The 15203-nt window shown below is 49.7% G+C and overlaps 1 long non-coding RNA gene across 1 annotated transcript in view; it reads right to left on the reverse strand.

Moving 5' to 3' along the window:
• Positions 1-15203, reverse strand: part of LOC308057464 — a 624999-nt gene that overhangs the window by 178896 nt on the left and 430900 nt on the right. The window lies entirely within an intron of this gene.

A 15203-nucleotide genomic window follows, 5' to 3' on the forward strand; every position in this document is an offset into this window, starting at 1 on the left:
ACTACCATCAATTAACAGCAAGGTGTTACCTTTCCTTCCCAGCATCCGTCCCCCACTCCCCTATGCTCTCTCAGCATGACTCAGCATGTTAATTGTTGTGTCTATTCACACTCCTTGTCTTCCCAGGGTTAGTGACCTACAAGCTCGAGCACATTCCCTTCAGCTAACTGATTGCCACGCATGGTCCTAGTTTCCAGCCCGCTCCTGCAGATCATCTTCCACTTTCCCTTCAACCAAGGCCTTCAAGTAAAGGTCCCTTTCTCTAGCGGTCTAAAGGAGATGTCGTTCTCCTTCTAACCTTCATCAGGAGGTTGAGAGAATCTGAGCAGAAGACCTTTGCACATGCAGGACTTAGTGATGAGTGTCACAGGAAACCTGAGCAGGCCTGTGCTGTGCTCCATGTACCTCTTGGCCTTCAGGCTGAGCTGTGCTGACTGTGTCCCTGGGTTGCAGAACAAGCCATATTGGAAGAAGAAATCTGCAGGAAGCTGCTGGTGAATGGCCAACCGCACGCCCTTACCTTTGTCTGGGACTGCAGTTACCAACTCCCAAGTGAACATCTCCTCTTAGAACACGAGAAGTGATGACTAGAATGGGTTTCCCTGGCAGAAAGCTTATGGACTCCTTCCAAGACAGTTGCAACATTGTCTTGTCCTTTCTCACAAGTGACCTCTGCCAATTCAAGGAGCTTTCAAAAGCGATGCTTCAAGGAAATGTTGATTTTATACCAGAACTTCACCATTATTAGTATTACGGTTATACCACGCCCTTATTTTCTCTCATCTTTAACATATTTGCACCTGGGCAGGAGACAGTGACGCCTTCTGAAGTCATCTTTTCAGCAGATTGTCTCAGCAAAGGCTCTTTCAGTTATTCACCACTTTTCTCCTCCCTTTAGTCTTTGGTCTTTTAGGTACCTCTCACCTGTACTGCTGTTTTTAGCTTCAGGAAGGAAAAACTTGCGTGTCTTCCTGCAGCCAAACTGTCTCCTTACCCAGCTCTTCCCTTCTGTTTAGATCTATCTTTCTGTATCTAACAGCCTAAAAGATTTCTCACGAGAGTGTCCCTTGCAGAAAGGCACCTCATCAGAGACAGCTTGGAATTGGCATCTGCTTGTGGAGGCTGTTGGCCTATTTATGACACTTGATCATTCTTGACATTGCTTGCAGATCTGAATAATTCTTCTGCACCTGTGTGCAGCCAGTCCTCTAAGGCAAACAGGTGGGGATGGTGCAAAGGAGCTGCAGCACCCACCTGCAGAATTGAGGGGAGAAGTCTGATGTAAGGAGAAGGGACGTGAGTCCCAGGGGACAATGAGAAAAAGGGTGGTCTTGGGGACATTCAGAGCAAGGTTGTCCATCCTGTGTCAGACCTCAAGGGACTGCGATTCCTACCAGTCCAGATATCCTGAGGAGATCCTCTGCATCATTATCACTTGGAGATTGCTGCTAGAACCTCCTCTCTACCCTAATCAGGAGCAAAATATAACCTATGAAATGAAAAATAATTCCTTTCAAATGCACTTTGAAATCCTCTCTCTTATCTACGTGAATGGAACAGATTCAATTAGCTGCACAGCTCTTCAAGACTTGAAGGAAACGACAAAAAGGCAAATACCTCGTTAGGGCATTGGGGGCTCCTGCCATGAACCTGAGCTACTGAGAGCAGGCTGAACCAACCACTCAAGGAATGTAAGGCAGAAGCAACACTGAAAATACCTTCAAACATTGATGGGTCCCGCTGAGGGCCATCGCTGACAAAGCGTCCCCATGGACTCGTTAGAGGAGCTAATTAGAGGCCAGACCTGCAGGTAGGCAAAGGTACTGTGTCGGTGGCTGTAATGCTGCAAAACACATTTGGCTTTTTTTATGAAGCAGAAAGGCCAAGCCCTGACCCCCAGGCTCTTGGAGGGCAGAAGAGAAGACCCTCCAAATCCAGTTTCCTGTCACAGGCCTTGGTGGCATGGGCAGCTGCCATTGCCAGGGGGACAGAGGCCTCAGCCCCCTGTGGGGCCATTCGGCCTTGCTGCAGCCCTGGGCCATCTCCACTGCAAGTTGCCCTACACTGTCCTTGTGGCACCTCTTTCCACTCTGGCGGTTGGACTCTTCCTTGCTTTCCTACCCAGCCCTCACACCCGCATTTCTCTGCCTTTTCTCAAGTTTTTCCCCTCATCCCTGCTTGTTCCTTGAAGCTCAAAGCCATGGGACGATCCAGGCACCCTCTGGGTGAACTCCGGCATCAGAGGGCAACCCTCAGAGGGACATTTCTTTCTCTTCACATCCAATCTTACCTTTCCAAGCAGCACTTTGTGGAGGTTTTCTCTTCCTGTCACTATCAGGAATCACTCCCTTATCTCTGACACCCCCCTTCAAGCAGGTGCATGCTATTCCTGTGGTGCCCTGAGGCTCCACTTTGCCTGTCTCAAGACATTGAGGACCTTCAGTCTCCCTCCACAGGCTCCATCCAGGCAGGCATCCTCCACAGCCTCTCCAGTTTTTCCTCCCTCCTCCAGAATGAGAAACCTCCAAGCCCAGGCACAGATCACCCGCATGTGGCCACAACAGTGCTGTGTCAAGGGGGATGATGCTGAGTCAAGGGGGATGATCAATCCTTCTTCTGAGTGGCCACCTATGGTGACAATCTCAGAATCACCAAAGGGGGACAGCCAATGGCCAGGGAGGAAAGGGAAAGGAGAGGTGGGCTACTTGCATGGGAGGATACAGGGGCGGTCACCGAGAAGCAATTGTTCATGGGAAAGGAGGGAAAAAGGTAGGAAAGGGTGAAGAACAGGAATCCATAGGAAGCAGCCAAGCAGCCCTGCATCTGAGCAGCAAAGCTTGGAGTGGGAAAAGAACGTCGCAGGTCACCCGACACACTTTCTGTTAGGCTTCAACCGCTGCTGGAAACCGGAGTGATTTCCCTGCCATCATGAAGGCAAGATCCATGGTGGATGCAGATCCAGAATCATTCATGCTGGAAGGGACCTCCGGAGGTGTCCAGGCCTACGTGCTGCTCAGAGAACGATCAGTTATGGGGTTGAAGCAAGTAGCTCAGGCTTTCCGTCAAGTGGGGCTTGAAAAGCTCCAAGGATGGACATGGCACAAGCTCTGTGAGACATCTGCTCCACTGCTTGACTGTCTTCGTGGGGAAGGACATTGTCTTCCCCTGCTTCAGCTGATGCCCATTGGCCCTCACAGTCCCGTCACGCACAAGAGGCAAGAACCTGGCTGCCTTTTCCTGCTGATATGACCCAAGAAGATATGGGAAGGCTGTTATTAGGTGTCCCCAAAGCCTCCTCTTCTCCTGGCTTTGCACCTTTCAAATAAGGCCCATGGCATCCTGGGCTGCATTAGGAAGAGCACTGCCCAAGGGTTGGTGGAGGGGATCTTTCCTCTCTACTCAGCCCTGCTACAGTTGTTGACTTGCTTGACTTGCTCTTGATTTCTACTTTACCAGAGTCACCCATTCTTGACTGAAAGGTGCCGTCCACATTTTTCACCGTTCTCGCCTTGTCTTTTGTTCAAAACAAGTCCAGGAAGCGTTTGTGCCATGTTGGTCAGGGATCATTGCTGCGATGGATTGACGGGACGCAGGGTGATACAAGCCAATGTCAATTTATTGTACAGTAGCACGAGTATATATCCATTTCAGAAGCTGCGCGTTTTAAACAGTTGGTTCTTGAAGCTGCGCGTTTTAAACAGATTGGTTCTTGAAGCTGCATGTTTTAAACAGTTGGTTCTTGAAGCTGCGCGTTTTAAACAGATTGGTTCTTGAAGCTAAGCATTGCATCCTAGGCAATCCCCAACTCATGGTTAACTACCATCAATTAACAGCAAGGTGTTACCTTTCCTTCCCAGCATCCGTCCCCCACTCCCCTATGCTCTCTCAGCATGACTCAGCATGTTAATTGTTGTGTCTATTCACACTCCTTGTCTTCCCAGGGTTAGTGACCTCCAAGCTCGAGCACATTCCCTTCAGCTAACTGATTGCCACGCATGGTCCTAGTTTCCAGCCCGCTCCTGCAGATCATCTTCCACTTTCCCTTCAACCAAGGCCTTCAAGTAAAGGTCCCTTTCTCTAGCGGTCTAAAGGAGATGTCGTTCTCCTTCTAACCTTCATCAGGAGGTTGAGAGAATCTGAGCAGAAGACCTTTCCACATGCAGGACTTAGTGATGAGTGTCACAGGAAACCTGAGCAGGCCTGTGCTGTATGTACCTCTTGGCCTTCAGGCTGAGCTGTGCTGACTGTGTCCCTGGGTTGCAGAACAAGCCATATTGGAAGAAGAAATCTGCAGGAAGCTGCTGGTGAATGGCCAACCGCACGCCCTTACCTTTGTCTGGGACTGCAGTTACCAACTCCCAAGTGAACATCTCCTCTTAGAACACGAGAAGTGATGACTAGAATGGGTTTCCCTGGCAGAAAGCTTATGGACTCCTTCCAAGACAGTTGCAACATTGTCTTGTCCTTTCTCACAAGTGACCTCTGCCAATTCAAGGAGCTTTCAAAAGCGATGCTTCAAGGAAATGTTGATTTTATACCAGAACTTCACCATTATTAGTATTACGGTTATACCACGCCCTTATTTTCTCTCATCTTTAACATATTTGCACCTGGGCAGGAGACAGTGACGCCTTCTGAAGTCATCTTTTCAGCAGATTGTCTCAGCAAAGGCTCTTTCAGTTATTCACCACTTTTCTCCTCCCTTTAGTCTTTGGTCTTTTAGGTACCTCTCACCTGTACTGCTGTTTTTAGCTTCAGGAAGGAAAAACTTGCGTGTCTTCCTGCAGCCAAACTGTCTCCTTACCCAGCTCTTCCCTTCTGTTTAGATCTATCTTTCTGTATCTAACAGCCTAAAAGATTTCTCACGAGAGTGTCCCTTGCAGAAAGGCACCTCATCAGAGACAGCTTGGAATTGGCATCTGCTTGTGGAGGCTGTTGGCCTATTTATGACACTTGATCATTCTTGACATTGCTTGCAGATCTGAATAATTCTTCTGCACCTGTGTGCAGCCAGTCCTCTAAGGCAAACAGGTGGGGATGGTGCAAAGGAGCTGCAGCACCCACCTGCAGAATTGAGGGGAGAAGTCTGATGTAAGGAGAAGGGACGTGAGTCCCAGGGGACAATGAGAAAAAGGGTGGTATTGGGGACATTCAGAGCAAGGTTGTCCATCCTGTGTCAGACCTCAAGGGACTGCGATTCCTACCAGTCCAGATATCCTGAGGAGATCCTCTGCATCATTATCACTTGGAGATTGCTGCTAGAACCTCCTCTCTACCCTAATCAGGAGCAAAATATAACCTATGAAATGAAAAATAATTCCTTTCAAATGCACTTTGAAATCCTCTCTCTTATCTACGTGAATGGAACAGATTCAATTAGCTGCACAGCTCTTCAAGACTTGAAGGAAACGACAAAAAGGCAAATACCTCGTTAGGGCATTGGGGGCTCCTGCCATGACCCTGAGCTACTGAGAGCAGGCTGAACCAACCACTCAAGGAATGTAAGGCAGAAGCAACACTGAAAATACCTTCAAACATTGATGGGTCCCGCTGAGGGCCATCGCTGACAAAGCGTCCCCATGGACTCGTTAGAGGAGCTAATTAGAGGCCAGACCTGCAGGTAGGCAAAGGTACTGTGTCGGTGGCTGTAATGCTGCAAAACACATTTGGCTTTTTTTATGAAGCAGAAAGGCCAAGCCCTGACCCCCAGGCTCTTGGAGGGCAGAAGAGAAGACCCTCCAAATCCAGTTTCCTGTCACAGGCCTTGGTGGCATGGGCAGCTGCCATTGCCAGGGGGACAGAGGCCTCAGCCCCCTGTGGGGCCATTCGGCCTTGCTGCAGCCCTGGGCCATCTCCACTGCAAGTTGCCCTACACTGTCCTTGTGGCACCTCTTTCCACTCTGGCGGTTGGACTCTTCCTTGCTTTCCTACCCAGCCCTCACACCCGCATTTCTCTGCCTTTTCTCAAGTTTTTCCCCTCATCCCTGCTTGTTCCTTGAAGCTCAAAGCCATGGGACGATCCAGGCACCCTCTGGGTGAACTCCGGCATCAGAGGGCAACCCTCAGAGGGACATTTCTTTCTCTTCACATCCAATCTTACCTTTCCAAGCAGCACTTTGTGGAGGTTTTCTCTTCCTGTCACTATCAGGAATCACTCCCTTATCTCTGACACCCCCCTTCAAGCAGGTGCATGCTATTCCTGTGGTGCCCTGAGGCTCCACTTTGCCTGTCTCAAGACATTGAGGACCTTCAGTCTCCCTCCACAGGCTCCATCCAGGCAGGCATCCTCCACAGCCTCTCCAGTTTTTCCTCCCTCCTCCAGAATGAGAAACCTCCAAGCCCAGGCACAGATCACCCGCATGTGGCCACAACAGTGCTGTGTCAAGGGGGATGATGCTGAGTCAAGGGGGATGATCAATCCTTCTTCTGAGTGGCCACCTATGGTGACAATCTCAGAATCACCAAAGGGGGACAGCCAATGGCCAGGGAGGAAAGGGAAAGGAGAGGTGGGCTACTTGCATGGGAGGATACAGGGGCGGTCACCGAGAAGCAATTGTTCATGGGAAAGGAGGGAAAAAGGTAGGAAAGGGTGAAGAACAGGAATCCATAGGAAGCAGCCAAGCAGCCCTGCATCTGAGCAGCAAAGCTTGGAGTGGGAAAAGAACGTCGCAGGTCACCTGACACACTTTCTGTTAGGCTTCAACCGCTGCTGGAAACCGGAGTGATTTCCCTGCCATCATGAAGGCAAGATCCATGGTGGATGCAGATCCAGAATCATTCATGCTGGAAGGGACCTCCGGAGGTGTCCAGGCCTACGTGCTGCTCAGAGAACGATCAGTTATGGGGTTGAAGCAAGTAGCTCAGGCTTTCCGTCAAGTGGGGCTTGAAAAGCTCCAAGGATGGACATGGCACAAGCTCTGTGAGACATCTGCTCCACTGCTTGACTGTCTTCGTGGGGAAGGACATTGTCTTCCCCTGCTTCAGCTGATGCCCATTGGCCCTCACAGTCCCGTCACGCACAAGAGGCAAGAACCTGGCTGCCTCTTCCTGCTGATATGACCCAAGAAGATATGGGAAGGCTGTTATTAGGTGTCCCCAAAGCCTCCTCTTCTCCTGGCTTTGCACCTTTCAAATAAGGCCCATGGCATCCTGGCATGCATTAGGAAGAGCACTGCCCAAGGGTTGGTGGAGGGGATCTTTCCTCTCTACTCAGCCCTGCTACAGTTGTTGACTTGCTTGACTTGCTCTTGATTTCTACTTTACCAGAGTCACCCATTCTTGACTGAAAGGTGCCGTCCACATTTTTCACCGTTCTCGCCTTGTCTTTTGTTCAAAACAAGTCCAGGAAGCGTTTGTGCCATGTTGGTCAGGGATCATTGCTGCGATGGATTGACGGGACGCAGGGTGATACAAGCCAATGTCAATTTATTGTACAGTAGCACGAGTATATATCCATTTCAGAAGCTGCGCGTTTTAAACAGTTGGTTCTTGAAGCTGCGCGTTTTAAACAGATTGGTTCTTGAAGCTGCATGTTTTAAACAGTTGGTTCTTGAAGCTGCGCGTTTTAAACAGATTGGTTCTTGAAGCTAAGCATTGCATCCTAGGCAATCCCCAACTCATGGTTAACTACCATCAATTAACAGCAAGGTGTTACCTTTCCTTCCCAGCATCCGTCCCCCACTCCCCTATGCTCTCTCAGCATGACTCAGCATGTTAATTGTTGTGTCTATTCACACTCCTTGTCTTCCCAGGGTTAGTGACCTCCAAGCTCGAGCACATTCCCTTCAGCTAACTGATTGCCACGCATGGTCCTAGTTTCCAGCCCGCTCCTGCAGATCATCTTCCACTTTCCCTTCAACCAAGGCCTTCAAGTAAAGGTCCCTTTCTCTAGCGGTCTAAAGGAGATGTCGTTCTCCTTCTAACCTTCATCAGGAGGTTGAGAGAATCTGAGCAGAAGACCTTTCCACATGCAGGACTTAGTGATGAGTGTCACAGGAAACCTGAGCAGGCCTGTGCTGTATGTACCTCTTGGCCTTCAGGCTGAGCTGTGCTGACTGTGTCCCTGGGTTGCAGAACAAGCCATATTGGAAGAAGAAATCTGCAGGAAGCTGCTGGTGAATGGCCAACCGCACGCCCTTACCTTTGTCTGGGACTGCAGTTACCAACTCCCAAGTGAACATCTCCTCTTAGAACACGAGAAGTGATGACTAGAATGGGTTTCCCTGGCAGAAAGCTTATGGACTCCTTCCAAGACAGTTGCAACATTGTCTTGTCCTTTCTCACAAGTGACCTCTGCCAATTCAAGGAGCTTTCAAAAGCGATGCTTCAAGGAAATGTTGATTTTATACCAGAACTTCACCATTATTAGTATTACGGTTATACCACGCCCTTATTTTCTCTCATCTTTAACATATTTGCACCTGGGCAGGAGACAGTGACGCCTTCTGAAGTCATCTTTTCAGCAGATTGTCTCAGCAAAGGCTCTTTCAGTTATTCACCACTTTTCTCCTCCCTTTAGTCTTTGGTCTTTTAGGTACCTCTCACCTGTACTGCTGTTTTTAGCTTCAGGAAGGAAAAACTTGCGTGTCTTCCTGCAGCCAAACTGTCTCCTTACCCAGCTCTTCCCTTCTGTTTAGATCTATCTTTCTGTATCTAACAGCCTAAAAGATTTCTCACGAGAGTGTCCCTTGCAGAAAGGCACCTCATCAGAGACAGCTTGGAATTGGCATCTGCTTGTGGAGGCTGTTGGCCTATTTATGACACTTGATCATTCTTGACATTGCTTGCAGATCTGAATAATTCTTCTGCACCTGTGTGCAGCCAGTCCTCTAAGGCAAACAGGTGGGGATGGTGCAAAGGAGCTGCAGCACCCACCTGCAGAATTGAGGGGAGAAGTCTGATGTAAGGAGAAGGGACGTGAGTCCCAGGGGACAATGAGAAAAAGGGTGGTCTTGGGGACATTCAGAGCAAGGTTGTCCATCCTGTGTCAGACCTCAAGGGACTGCGATTCCTACCAGTCCAGATATCCTGAGGAGATCCTCTGCATCATTATCACTTGGAGATTGCTGCTAGAACCTCCTCTCTAACCTAATCAGGAGCAAAATATAACCTATGAAATGAAAAATAATTCCTTTCAAATGCACTTTGAAATCCTCTCTCTTATCTACGTGAATGGAACAGATTCAATTAGCTGCACAGCTCTTCAAGACTTGAAGGAAATGACAAAAAGTCAAATACCTCGTTAGGGCATTGGGGGCTCCTGCCATGAACCTGAGCTACTGAGAGCAGGCTGAACCAACCACTCAAGGAATGTAAGGCAGAAGCAACACTGAAAATACCTTCAAACGTTGATGGGTCCTGCTGAGGGCCATCGCTGACAAAGCGTCCCCATGGACTCGTTAGAGGAGCTAATTAGAGGCCAGACCTGCAGGTAGGCAAAGGTACTGTGTCGGTGGCTGTAATGCTGCAAAACCCATTTGGATTTTTGTATGAAGCAGAAAGGCCAAGCCCTGACGCCCAGGCTCTTGGAGGGCAGAAGAGAAGACCCTCCAAATCAAGTTTCCTGTCACAGGCCTTGGTGGCATGGGCAGCTGCCATTGCCAGGGGGACAGAGGCCTCAGCCCCCTGTGGGGCCATTCGGCCTTGCTGCAGCCCTGGGCCATCTCCACTGCAAGTTGCCCTACACTGTCCTTGTGGCACCTCTTTCCACTCTGGCGGTTGGACTCTTCCTTGCTTTCCTACCCAGCCCTCACACCCGCATTTCTCTGCCTTTGCTGAAGTTTTTCCCCTCATCCCTGCTTGTTCCTTGAAGCTCAAAGCCATGGGACGATCCAGGCACCCTCTGGGTGAACTCCGGCATCAGAGGGCAACCCTCAGAGGGACATTTCTTTCTCTTCACATCCAATCTTACCTTTCCAAGCAGCACTTTGCGGAGGTTTTCTCTTCCTGTCACTATCAGGAATCACTCCCTTATCTCTGACACCCCCCTTCAAGCAGGTGCATGCTATTCCTGTGGTGCCCTGAGGCTCCACTTTGCCTGTCTCAAGACATTGAGGACCTTCAGTCTCCCTCCACAGGCTCCATCCAGGCAGGCATCCTCCACAGCCTCTCCAGTTTTTCCTCCCTCCTCCAGAATGAGAAACCTCCAAGCCCAGGCACAGATCACCCGCATGTGGCCACAACAGTGCTGTGTCAAGGGGGATGATGCTGAGTCAAGGGGGATGATCAATCCTTCCTCTGAGTGGCCACCTATGGTGACAATCTCAGAATCACCAAAGGGGGACAGCCAATGGCCAGGGAGGAAAGGGAAAGGAGAGGTGGGCTACTTGCATGGGAGGATACAAGGGTGGTCACCGAGAAGCAATTGTGCATGGGAAAGGAGGGAAAAAGGTAGGAAAGGGTGAAGAACAGGAATCCATAGGAAGCAGCCAAGCAGCCCTGCATCTGAGCAGCAAAGCTTGGAGTGGGAAAAGAACGTCGCAGGTCACCTGACACACTTTCTGTTAGGCTTCAACCGCTGCTGGAAACCGGAGTGATTTCCCTGCCATCATGAAGGCAAGATCCATGGTGGATGCAGATCCAGAATCATTCATGCTGGAAGGGACCTCCGGAGGTGTCCAGGCCTACGTGCTGCTCAGAGAACGATCAGTTATGGGGTTGAAGCAAGTAGCTCAGGCTTTCCGTCAAGTGGGGCTTGAAAAGCTCCAAGGATGGACATGGCACAAGCTCTGTGGGACATCTGCTCCACTGCTTGACTGTCTTTGTGGGGAAGGACATTGTCTTCCCCTGCTTCAGCTGATGCCCATTGGCCCTCACAGTCCCGTCACGCACAAGAGGCAAGACCCTGGCTGCCTTTTCCTGCTGATATGACCCAAGAAGATATGGGAAGGCTGTTATTAGGTGTCCCCAAAGCCTCCTCTTCTCCTGGCTTTGCACCTTTCAAATAAGGCCCATGGCATCCTGGGCTGCATTAGGAAGAGCACTGCCCAAGGGTTGGTGGAGGGGATCTTTCCTCTCTACTCAGCCCTGCTACAGTTGTTGACTTGCTTGACTTGCTCTTGATTTCTACTTTACCAGAGTCACCCATTCTTGACTGAAAGGTGCCGTCCACATTTTTCACCGTTCTCGCCTTGTCTTTTGTTCAAAACAAGTCCAGGAAGCGTTTGTGCCATGTTGGTCAGGGATCATTGCTGCGATGGATTGACGGGACGCAGGGTGATACAAGCCAATGTCAATTTATTGTACAGTAGCACGAGTATATATCCATTTCAGAAGCTGCGCGTTTTAAACAGTTGGTTCTTGAAGCTGCGCGTTTTAAACAGATTGGTTCTTGAAGCTGCATGTTTTAAACAGTTGGTTCTTGAAGCTGCGCGTTTTAAACAGTTGGTTCTTGAAGCTGCGCGTTTTAAACAGATTGGTTCTTGAAGCTGCATGTTTTAAACAGTTGGTTCTTGAAGCTGCGCGTTTTAAACAGATTGGTTCTTGAAGCTGCGCGTTTTAAACAGATTGGTTCTTGAAGCTGCACGTTTTAAACAGATTGGTTCTTGAAGCTAAGCATTGCATACTAGGCAATCCCCAACTCATGGTTAACTACCATCAATTAACAGCAAGGTGTTACCTTTCCTTCCCAGCATCCGTCCCCCACTCCCCTATGCTCTCTCAGCATGACTCAGCATGTTAATTGTTGTGTCTATTCACACTCCTTGTCTTCCCAGGGTTAGTGACCTCCAAGCTCGAGCACATTCCCTTCAGCTAACTGATTGCCACGCATGGTCCTAGTTTCCAGCCTGCTCCTGCAGATCATCTTCCACTTTCCCTTCAACCAAGGCCTTCAAGTAAAGGTCCCTTTCTCTAGCGGTCTAAAGGAGATGTCGTTCTCCTTCTAACCTTCATCAGGAGGTTGAGAGAATCTGAGCAGAAGACCTTTCCACATGCAGGACTTAGTGATGAGTGTCACAGGAAACCTGAGCAGGCCTGTGCTGTATGTACCTCTTGGCCTTCAGGCTGAGCTGTGCTGACTGTGTCCCTGGGTTGCAGAACAAGCCATATTGGAAGAAGAAATCTGCAGGAAGCTGCTGGTGAATGGCCAACCGCACGCCCTTACCTTTGTCTGGGACTGCAGTTACCAACTCCCAAGTGAACATCTCCTCTTAGAACACGAGAAGTGATGACTAGAATGGGTTTCCCTGGCAGAAAGCTTATGGACTCCTTCCAAGACAGTTGCAACATTGTCTTGTCCTTTCTCACAAGTGACCTCTGCCAATTCAAGGAGCTTTCAAAAGCGATGCTTCAAGGAAATGTTGATTTTATACCAGAACTTCACCATTATTAGTATTACGGTTATACCACGCCCTTATTTTCTCTCATCTTTAACATATTTGCACCTGGGCAGGAGACAGTGACGCCTTCTGAAGTCATCTTTTCAGCAGATTGTCTCAGCAAAGGCTCTTTCAGTTATTCACCACTTTTCTCCTCCCTTTAGTCTTTGGTCTTTTAGGTACCTCTCACCTGTACTGCTGTTTTTAGCTTCAGGAAGGAAAAACTTGCGTGTCTTCCTGCAGCCAAACTGTCTCCTTACCCAGCTCTTCCCTTCTGTTTAGATCTATCTTTCTGTATCTAACAGCCTAAAAGATTTCTCACGAGAGTGTCCCTTGCAGAAAGGCACCTCATCAGAGACAGCTTGGAATTGGCATCTGCTTGTGGAGGCTGTTGGCCTATTTATGACACTTGATCATTCTTGACATTGCTTGCAGATCTGAATAATTCTTCTGCACCTGTGTGCAGCCAGTCCTCTAAGGCAAACAGGTGGGGATGGTGCAAAGGAGCTGCAGCACCCACCTGCAGAATTGAGGGGAGAAGTCTGATGTAAGGAGAAGGGACGTGAGTCCCAGGGGACAATGAGAAAAAGGGTGGTCTTGGGGACATTCAGAGCAAGGTTGTCCATCCTGTGTCAGACCTCAAGGGACTGCGATTCCTACCAGTCCAGATATCCTGAGGAGATCCTCTGCATCATTATCACTTGGAGATTGCTGCTAGAACCTCCTCTCTAACCTAATCAGGAGCAAAATATAACCTATGAAATGAAAAATAATTCCTTTCAAATGCACTTTGAAATCCTCTCTCTTATCTACGTGAATGGAACAGATTCAATTAGCTGCACAGCTCTTCAAGACTTGAAGGAAATGACAAAAAGGCAAATACCTCGTTAGGGCATTGGGGGCTCCTGCCATGAACCTGAGCTACTGAGAGCAGGCTGAACCAACCACTCAAGGAATGTAAGGCAGAAGCAACACTGAAAATACCTTCAAACATTGATGGGTCCCGCTGAGGGCCATCGCTGACAAAGCGTCCCCATGGACTCGTTAGAGGAGCTAATTAGAGGCCAGACCTGCAGGTAGGCAAAGGTACTGTGTCGGTGGCTGTAATGCTGCAAAACACATTTGGCTTTTTTTATGAAGCAGAAAGGCCAAGCCCTGACCCCCAGGCTTTTGGAGGGCAGAAGAGAAGACCCTCCAAATCCAGTTTCCTGTCACAGGCCTTGGTGGCATGGGCAGCTGCCATTGCCAGGGGGACAGAGGCCTCAGCCCCCTGTGGGGCCATTCGGCCTTGCTGCAGCCCTGGGCCATCTCCACTGCAAGTTGCCCTACACTGTCCTTGTGGCACCTCTTTCCACTCTGGGGGTTGGACTCTTCCTTGCTTTCCTACCCAGCCCTCACACCCGCATTTCTCTGCCTTTGCTGAAGTTTTTCCCCTCATCCCTGCTTGTTCCTTGAAGCTCAAAGCCATGGGACGATCCAGGCACCCTCTGAGTGAACTCCGGCATCAGAGGGCAACCCTCAGAGGGACATTTCTTTCTCTTCACATCCAATCTTACCTTTCCAAGCAGCACTTTGCGGAGGTTTTCTCTTCCTGTCACTATCAGGAATCACTCCCTTATCTCTGACACCCCCCTTCAAGCAGGTGCATGCTATTCCTGTGGTGCCCTGAGGCTCCACTTTGCCTGTCTCAAGACATTGAGGACCTTCAGTCTGTCTCCACGGGCTCCATCCAGGCAGGCATCCTCCACAGCCTCTCCAGTTTTTCCTCCCTCCTCCAGAAGGAGAAACCTCCAAGCCCAGGCACAGATCACCCGCATGTGGCCACAACAGTGCTGTGTCAAGGGGGATGATGCTGAGTCAAGGGGGATGATCAATCCTTCTTCTGAGTGGCCACCTATGGTGACAATCTCAGAATCACCAAAGGGGGACAGCCAATGGCCAGGGAGGAAAGGGAAAGGAGAGGTGGGCTACTTGCATGGGAGGATACAAGGGTGGTCACCGAGAAGCAATTGTGCATGGGAAAGGAGGGAAAAAGGTAGGAAAGGGTGAAGAACAGGAATCCATAGGAAGCAGCCAAGCAGCCCTGCATCTGAGCAGCAAAGCTTGGAGTGGGAAAAGAACGTCGCAGGTCACCTGACACACTTTCTGTTAGGCTTCAACCGCTGCTGGAAACCGGAGTGATTTCCCTGCCATCATGAAGGCAAGATCCATGGTGGATGCAGATCCAGAATCATTCATGCTGGAAGGGACCTCCGGAGGTGTCCAGGCCTACGTGCTGCTCAGAGAACGATCAGTTATGGGGTTGAAGCAAGTAGCTCAGGCTTTCCGTCAAGTGGGGCTTGAAAAGCTCCAAGGATGGACATGGCACAAGCTCTGTGGGACATCTGCTCCACTGCTTGACTGTCTTCGTGGGGAAGGACATTGTCTTCCCCTGCTTCAGCTGATGCCCATTGGCCCTCACAGTCCCGTCACGCACAAGAGGCAAGAACCTGGCTGCCTTTTCCTGCTGATATGACCCAAGAAGATATGGGAAGGCTGTTATTAGGTGTCCCCAAAGCCTCCTCTTCTCCTGGCTTTGCACCTTTCAAATAAGGCCCATGGCATCCTGGGCTGCATTAGGAAGAGCACTGCCCAAGGGTTGGTGGAGGGGATCTTTCCTCTCTACTCAGCCCTGCTACAGTTGTTGACTTGCTTGACTTGCTCTTGATTTCTACTTTACCAGAGTCACCCATTCTTGACTGAAAGGTGCCGTCCACATTTTTCACCGTTCTCGCCTTGTCTTTTGTTCAAAACAAGTCCAGGAAGCGTTTGTGCCATGTTGGTCAGGGATCATTGCTGCGATGGATTGACGGGACGCAGGGTGATACAAGCCAATGTCAATTTATT

The sequence above is a fragment of the Falco punctatus genome (assembly GCF_963210335.1).
Source record: "Falco punctatus genome assembly, contig: scaffold_30, whole genome shotgun sequence".
Lineage (NCBI taxonomy): Eukaryota > Metazoa > Chordata > Aves > Falconiformes > Falconidae > Falco > Falco punctatus.